Source organism: Lichenostomus cassidix, chromosome 4A (assembly GCF_008360975.1).
Source record: "Lichenostomus cassidix isolate B80296 chromosome 4A, HeHo_3.0, whole genome shotgun sequence".
Taxonomy (NCBI): domain Eukaryota; kingdom Metazoa; phylum Chordata; class Aves; order Passeriformes; family Meliphagidae; genus Lichenostomus; species Lichenostomus cassidix.
In genome coordinates, this window is record NC_139485.1 from 11,777,558 (window position 1) to 11,785,205 (window position 7,648).

Here is a 7,648-nt window from a genome sequence, read left to right on the forward strand (position 1 = left end):
GCTGTCCTAAAGGACAAATCCTGCTCTGGCTGCAGCTCCCCAGCCATGAGTCACACTCACTTGCTGCTATGAAGGGCAAAGGAATTTGTCTCTTTCAAAACTCTTGAAACTAGAAACTCATATTCCATAGTAATTTGAAGTATTCCAGGAAATTTATTCTTTCATGCATAATAGTTCTTTGCTCTTTTTTAAAAATTTTATAAAAGTCAAATAATTTTGATGCTCAGCATTTTTCAAAATCGGAAGTGCAATTGCAAAGGATGCTAAAAATGTCAGTCTATTTTCTCCAAGTCTTCAGATTTGCTCAAACACAACCATTCTCCTTTTGTCAGACATCAAAATATTTTTATAAAAATCCAGAATTTCCCTTATCCTGCATTTCTGGTGAATTTTGCCTGTTTAAAATAAAAAAAAAATTTCTTGTTCTTTGTTGGACAAATGAGGGATGAGCTGAGAGGCAGACTCTGCTTCTGCATCCTGCCTGCTGCAGGCAGCAGGCTGCAGATGACCTGCTAAACTGGGAGCAGAGGGATGCAGGCATATATGCAAAGGAATCAGAACTGCCCTGGGAATGCTCTCATTATATGAGCTGTGTGTCACTATGTGAGCCTAAAATCAGCTCTGACTGCTGCATTCAGGCACCTAAATACAGGAGGAACACAGCATTTCCATGCAGGTACGGTCAGACATCTCCATAGGTTGTTCTCTCAGTGGGTAGGAGATGTGCTGATGTCTGTGTCAGTCCAGAGCAGAAAGCAGCTGTCTGGAGAAAGGATGCTCCCTGGGGCATTGCCTTTCACATCCAGCACTCTGCAGCAGCCAGTGCTGTCGCAAATAATGACCTCCAGGCAGGCAGGAACTTTCCAAGTCAGGCAGAGTTTGGAAATGCCCATGTGGTGTGATAGGAAGCATGTGACAACACCCAGACCAAGCACGCAGGCTCAGGGTCCATTTGTGGAGCCATGCTTAGGGATGGACTCATCACAGCCCTCCTGGGACTTGCTCTGAAAAACCATTTATACCCCAGAAGCAATTAGGATCTTAATTTTCAGGCATCTGTGAAAGGATGGCAGGAGGTGAGCTTTTTTTCCTTACCAAATACATATATTTAGGAGACCCAACCCTGTCCAGTCTGGGGTGGGAGCACAAGCCAAGCTGCCCATGAGGCGATGCCCTGTGTCATTCATGACGTGCTATGATTACAAGTTACTAAATAAACTCAACTCAGTAACTAAACTAGGCTCCGCTGAGGAACAGTTCCCCGGATGCCTTTCCTTCCCCCATTCCCTGCACAGCCTTTTCCCTTGGCGCTGCCAGAGGTGTTCAAGGTGAGGAGCAGGAGACAGGCAGCCTTCACAGGCTGACCCACCCCGTACTGGGTGCCATCTCATGGCGTTTCCCCCCCACTTCTTCTTGTATTCTTGCAAAATCTGCACATCAGTGTTCCCCCAGCAGAGCTGGTTTCCTTCCTGGCCACTTTTTGAGCAGGAGTAGATGGGTGCATGGGAGAGACAGCAATAAAGGCTGAAGTTAGGAAAAGGCAGAGCTCTAACCCAGGAGGGGCAAAGGAAAACTTCTTTTGTTGTTTTTGGATTAGCTCACCCAGGGTTTCTCTTTGTTTTTCTGCCAGGGCTGCTCTTAAATGTCTGACTATACACTTTTCAATGCTTATTGAAAGATCATTGCTTCCCGCAGCTCAACATTTTTTCCACCCAGCTCATAAGCCCTCCAGTGCCACGCAGCTCCCCGAAACTGCTGTGCCTCCCTGCAGCCTGGGGGCAGAGAGCCTGGGGAGGCTCTGGGGATGTGGGGAGAAGAGGGCATCTCTGCAAAATGCATGCTATTCAGATTTCATCAGCTACAAACTTGTGAAAGTTCAGAGGCAAAAAAAAATTCGGCGCTAATGGCTCAGAACTCAGTGATAACTTTGTCAGGACTGGGTGTGAGGGAGCTGCTTCCAGCTGGGAAATTGCCGTGGGGTCAATTGGAGGAAATAGCAGAGCAGAGGTGGCGTCTCGGAACACCGTGTACTTGCAGGCAGGGCTGGCACGTGGCTGTGACAGGCACACCCGGGGGACATCAGCTCCTCTGCAGCCCACGGCACGGGAGGGAGAGCTGCCCTGCTCGCCACGGACACGCGGCGGGGGAAGAGCTGGAATTTGGGGTGCTGGGTGTCGGGGTGCTGCACTGGGTCTCCTGGTTCCTGGTGCAAACCAACCTCTTTGAAACAGCCTCACCCTCAGGTGTAGTTTAGGGAAGTGGCTCAGGCCAGCAGCTTCTCCCAAAAGGTGAGTTTGGGGCGTTGAGTTTTCATGTGGTCAGAAGAGTTTCCTTCCTTGGGCTTTCTCAAAGGCAAAGAGGGACACAACAACTTCCCCCTTCCTTGGAGGGAATATGCTGTGCTGCCTTAGCTTTCTTCCTTAGCCTCAGATGCTGAATGCTCTCTTCTTTGCTGTCACCCTCACAGGTCCCTTAATTTTAATGGTTACAGAGAAAACAGAGGCCAAGCAAGGAGCATGCCAGGCACGTAAATCCTGACTGAGAACACCATAATAAGGTTTGAAATCATACTCTGGCAGATCACCTTGAACCCCATCTGTCTGCGAGGAGCACCAGCAGTGCAGAAAGGCAGCTGGGGAAATGGGATGCCATGGGTGGAGGGAGCTGAGCAGCCCAGTCCCCTGGGCTGGGTACCATGTCCTGTGCAGTAAGGTCAGGGCTGGACCCCAATGGGGCTGGTGAGGAGCATGAGCCAGGAGATGTTGCCCCTTTCCTGGAGGCAGTTAAACTGACAGCCTTATGTAGCACACAGGGCTGGTGTCCCTTTCCTTGCCTCTGACCGCAATTCTCTTTCAAAAGTGATTTTTTTATTTCTGAATCTCACAGGACCGACCTGTGTTCAGTCATCAAGTGAACTGGCCTCCGTCTGCTGCTCTTAAGTGCTTTCAATCCGTGTGCCTTGCTAGGAAAAACACTGTCTCCCGTAAGAAAGAAATACATACGGTAAATTCAGAAGCATTTTAGGCATCCCAGCAGTGCACTAAGACGTTTAAGATGCATTTGAGGAAAGCTGCCCTTTGTTGAACTGTTTCATCACGCACTGTTTAATGCAATTGCTGTCTCCTTGCCTTGAATAATGTATGTAATAGCCAGTGTTAGTGGTGGTCTCTGGTGTGTGAATAACAAACAGCAGTGATGGTCGGAGGTTGGCTCTGGTGAGGAGGCACAGTGCTTCCACTCTCATCTCCGTGGAAGAGGAAGTCAGCAAACACTGGCAGCTCTCATAAAATAAAGAATTAATGCACGGTGAATATTGGGCAGATATATAGGCATCCTCTGTCCGAATCAGTCAGCAGTCAATGTTAGCGCCCAGCTGAGGCTTCATGAGCTGAGATGCACCAGCAGCTCTGAGAGGAGCTGCAGCACCTGGGAGTGGAGCACTGAGAACAGCAAAGCACTTGCTGCTCTGGGGAAGGCTCCTACCACTCCCTGGTATCAGGATGAGAACTGCAGGAGAAGAGGTCTTTTCCCAAGTGATATTTTGATCAAGTGGCCTCAGGAGCAAGGATCATCTAGGAAAAGGGATCCATATAGTTAGGTTACCCATGGATTGTGTAGGTAACAGTGAACTGAGGTGGTGGGCTACAGAAGGAGACTGGAGCATGAGGGACAGACTGTTAAAGCAAGGACTGCAGCAGAGCAGCCAAGAGAAGGAAAAGGAATTAATAAACATTTTTTTCCCCCTACTATGTTGCAAAGCAGGTACTGAAAACAGTCATGGAGGAATTTAAAATGTTTTAATAACCACCTCTCATCTTATCAAGGGGATTTCCCCAGTGTGTCTCAAACACTTTACCAATGAGTTTAATACCCTTTGTGCTCAAAGAACAGATAAGAGGACTGAGGCTCAGCTGGGTAACAACTCCCAGCCATCAGGCACAGAGAACTCCTGTCCCACACCAGGTTCTGCCCCCACACACTCCCCAGGGCAGAGGTGTGTGTAGCAAAATCCTCCTTCTCAACACATGTGGCCCAAAATGTGATGAAAATGGCAGCATCCCTCAGTTACATATTCCTAATGCTCCCACAGCCTGGCTGCCACCACCCTTGGCACCATGAGCCATGACACACTGTCACGAGGAAGGTGACAGTGCAGCACATTGAATACACAGAGATTGTTCTTTCCAGCTTTTGAGACTGAGATGTACCACACACACAGAAATGTCCCTTTTGACTTATCTGAAACATCCCCTGAATTATCTGATCATCCTAAATATTACAGCTCAAGTGAAAGGTGGAAAGAAGAAAAAGAAAAGCCTGTAATCTTTTCTGCAAAACTGTTGGCTCTTCACAGTGTTTTCTTCGCAGGCCAGGCAGTCCTGCAGGTCCTGCAGATGCCCAGCCAGTTTTACTAACATGTCATTTCCAAATGGAAGCAACATCTTGACAGGCACTGGGTCAAAACCCTGCAGCATCCCTGATGCCAATGACTGCCTTGGCCCATTGAGCTGGTGGACAGCGTGCTCTATCCAGCTGATCATGTCACACAGAGCAGTAAGAAACCTGTTGTGATAATTCCATCCTCTTAATCACCAGCTGCTGCTAAATTTCTCTGCAGCATGTTTGAAATCATCTACTGTTTGCACAGTCCTGCTGCTTAGCAGCTGCAGAGAGGACAGGTCTCACCAGTTGCTGCTGGGGACAGCTGTCATGTTCACTGGTCACCCTCAGCCTCCCTGGCCTTGGGGGAGATGCTGTTCTGCCCCTCACATGGCATGAGCCAGCTCCAGTGGAGCCTCTGGGCACCATCTCAATGGAAATGTGCAATAACAGAAATGATGTGTTTGGGCACACTGCAGAATCCCAAGGAAGGAGCCGTATGACACAGTGCCCTCTCTTTTATTTCTGGAGTTTCTTGCCGGAGTGCAAAGCTCTTAGGCTTTCAAAAGGTCTAAACTTCCTTGAGTACTAATGCAGGGGAGAGAGAGAAGGCAGCAAAGTGCCCTACTTCTTGCTTTCATTCTCATTGTGGCTTGACAACACATTGCTGCCGCTAGCACATCTCCTTTCCCTCTCTCTTTTATTAGCAAATGCACTTTGACTGTTGAATGATTCATGCAAATAATTTACCAGGCCACATAAAGCCAGCTTTTCTCTTCCTGTGCTATCCTCAAATGAACAGGTATTTTTTATTGATGTATTTGCTGCCCATAACTGCTCAGTGAAAAGGCTGTGAATACTTGAGATGGCGAGTTGTTTGTGAGCTGCTGTGTGGTTGGACTGACCTGTCTCTGGGTAGGAGAAGGGAGCAGCCAGGCATGGAGCAGTCTGACCCCATTTATGCTGGAAGACATGGAGTAACCATCGTCCCTTCTGTCTCCCAAGTGCCCTGATTTCTCAGAGCAGCAGCCACTGTGAATATTGTCATAGGCAAAGCCCTGCACCCACCAATGTTTGCACAAATGGGACGAGAAAAGGTGACACATAGTTGAACATATCATCTCCAGTGAACATTTTGCACCACTGGGTCAGGTCAATTGCTCATCCACCATCAATTTATGCTGCAGGAGAGATTTCAGTTGAATGAAAATCCCAGATTCATTGTAGAATATTCACAGTCATTCTGTGAAGGCAGAACTAAGACTTTCCACAAGTGTAGACAGTCCTTACCTGTTACCAGATCATCTAGGTTTTCTCCAAGTGTCACATGTTTCTAGCAGTTTACCTATCTAGTGTGGCATTTTTTATTTTTAAGGTGAATTTCAGTGCTGGTTGTGCAAAATTTAACTATGTCATCAGGTCTGGAGTCTCTTGGTATTGTAGAAGTACAAGCAAATCTGTATTTGTCTATTGTAGAAGAAAAACCTTTGCTTGAAGCAGCACCGGTTTACACCAGGGAAACATTTCCAGGATATATGACAACATCATCTAGGTATTTCTTTTATGGATATGTCATAAGTCTGGGTTGCTGGAATACAGTCTACTGTAAAGAGCATTTCCCATCAAGGAGGTTGTTGTGCTCCAGGAGGTAGAGATAATACAGCCTGCAGTGGCTGCTAGATCCACCTCTATCACTGGAAACAACTAGAAACCACCAAGGATGCTTCTGTGACTGATAGGCCCAGAACAAAATGTGTCATGCTGTTAAAAAACAAAAAAAAAAAAGATGCATTATAAGAAGTGCTCTTTGTAATACAAACTTTCTGTCTTCGTTTAGCTTCATGTAATGAAAGTGCTCCAGTTTTTCCTATTCTTACCAGATTTTTGTAATCAGACTGGTTTTTGCCTTATAGAAACTTTTTCTCCTTACATAGAAAAAGTTTAGGGCAGAAACAGAAGGAAGCAATTGTTTGCTATTGCCAGCACTTCAAATTTTGCAAATTACTTTTTAATTCTGCTCTGCTGCTGTAAATTCAGTGGGACATTAAGTTTTATCACAAATCCGAGTTTTATTCAAAAATTAATTAAAATTCAAAACTGATTTCTGCGAATGGGGGAAAAAACAATTGTTGTGCAGCAAGATAAATGTGAACTTTGTATTGACATTCACTGGCACAGCTCTGCCCATCACTGCACACTCAGTGTTTCCTGCCTCTGCAAAGACTTTCTCTGGAGAAAAATCTCATTCATTCCATGAACAAGTCTGACAAGGGTTGAAATTAGTCTGCTGAATTCCTGAAATTTCATCTCTGTGACCTCAACAGCACAAAGGAAGAAATGTTATCGTACTGGAATTCATCCTAAAACCATAATGAGTGTCCTCAAAAATGGAGATTACTGCAGAATGATTATAGGAAAGGTACCCTACTACCACTGCAAGTAATTTCCATGAATTTTTGCTTAAAAATAAAATGAAATGAGATTTTAAAGTAATGGAAGATCAGTATTAACTAATCCTACAGATACCAGTGGAGTCATCTTCTCACTAATGAGATTAAAAGCTTTAAAATATGCTGTCAAGTAGTTAAGATTTTTCTTTTTTATTGTCCAAGTGGAGTCCTTTTCCTGAAAACATATCAACCTTCTTTTCTAGTCTCATTTTCCCTCAAAAATATGGGCTGTTGGAAACGACCAGAACTGTCTGTAGTCCACCCTCTACATCTGCCTGTCCTAGGCAGCAATGCAAAAGAGCAGTACAAGGAGAATAACAAACTACTCCATCAGCATTTCTAATTCCTGAAATTCGGGAATGTAATAACAGAGGACATTGAGTCACTGTTCAGCTTGGGGCAACTGCTCCCTGCTCATGGCCATCAGGTGGGCTGAGACTGGGGCAGCTGAGCTCACTCCATCCCTGACCATCCCTCAAACACATGGCAGAGAACAGATTATTAGTAAAGCAGGAAAATGACAGAGAAGCTGAGAAATGGTGCTCAAGGCAGGTGATTTGATAACCTGGCTGATTTTCATCGGGTAATGGAAATACCCAAAATATTTTCTTGGGAAATGAGACAAAAAAAACCAACGTGAAACCAGTCACATTGTTGACTGCTGGTGAGTTGCTCTGGTTTGAGGGCACTGGTACTTCCCAGCCACCCTCACAAAATGTGGTGGCCACTGTCTAGACTGCTGCAAACCCAGGACTTCTGCTGGCACAGCTTGAAACCTCACTGTCAGCCTCAGGTCCTGCTTTAAAATGCTCTTCCCC

At 45.9% G+C, this 7,648-nt stretch overlaps 1 long non-coding RNA gene across 1 annotated transcript; it reads left to right on the forward strand.

Annotated features, from left to right (window-relative positions):
- The first annotated feature begins 946 nt into the window (after nucleotides 1–946).
- On the forward strand, nucleotides 947–6,960 carry LOC146437480 (uncharacterized). Its single transcript, XR_014852247.1, has 3 exons — nucleotides 947–1,076; nucleotides 2,468–2,557; nucleotides 2,887–6,960. It is a non-coding gene; the product is annotated as an uncharacterized LOC146437480 (long non-coding RNA).
- The last annotated feature ends 688 nt before the right edge of the window (nucleotides 6,961–7,648 follow it).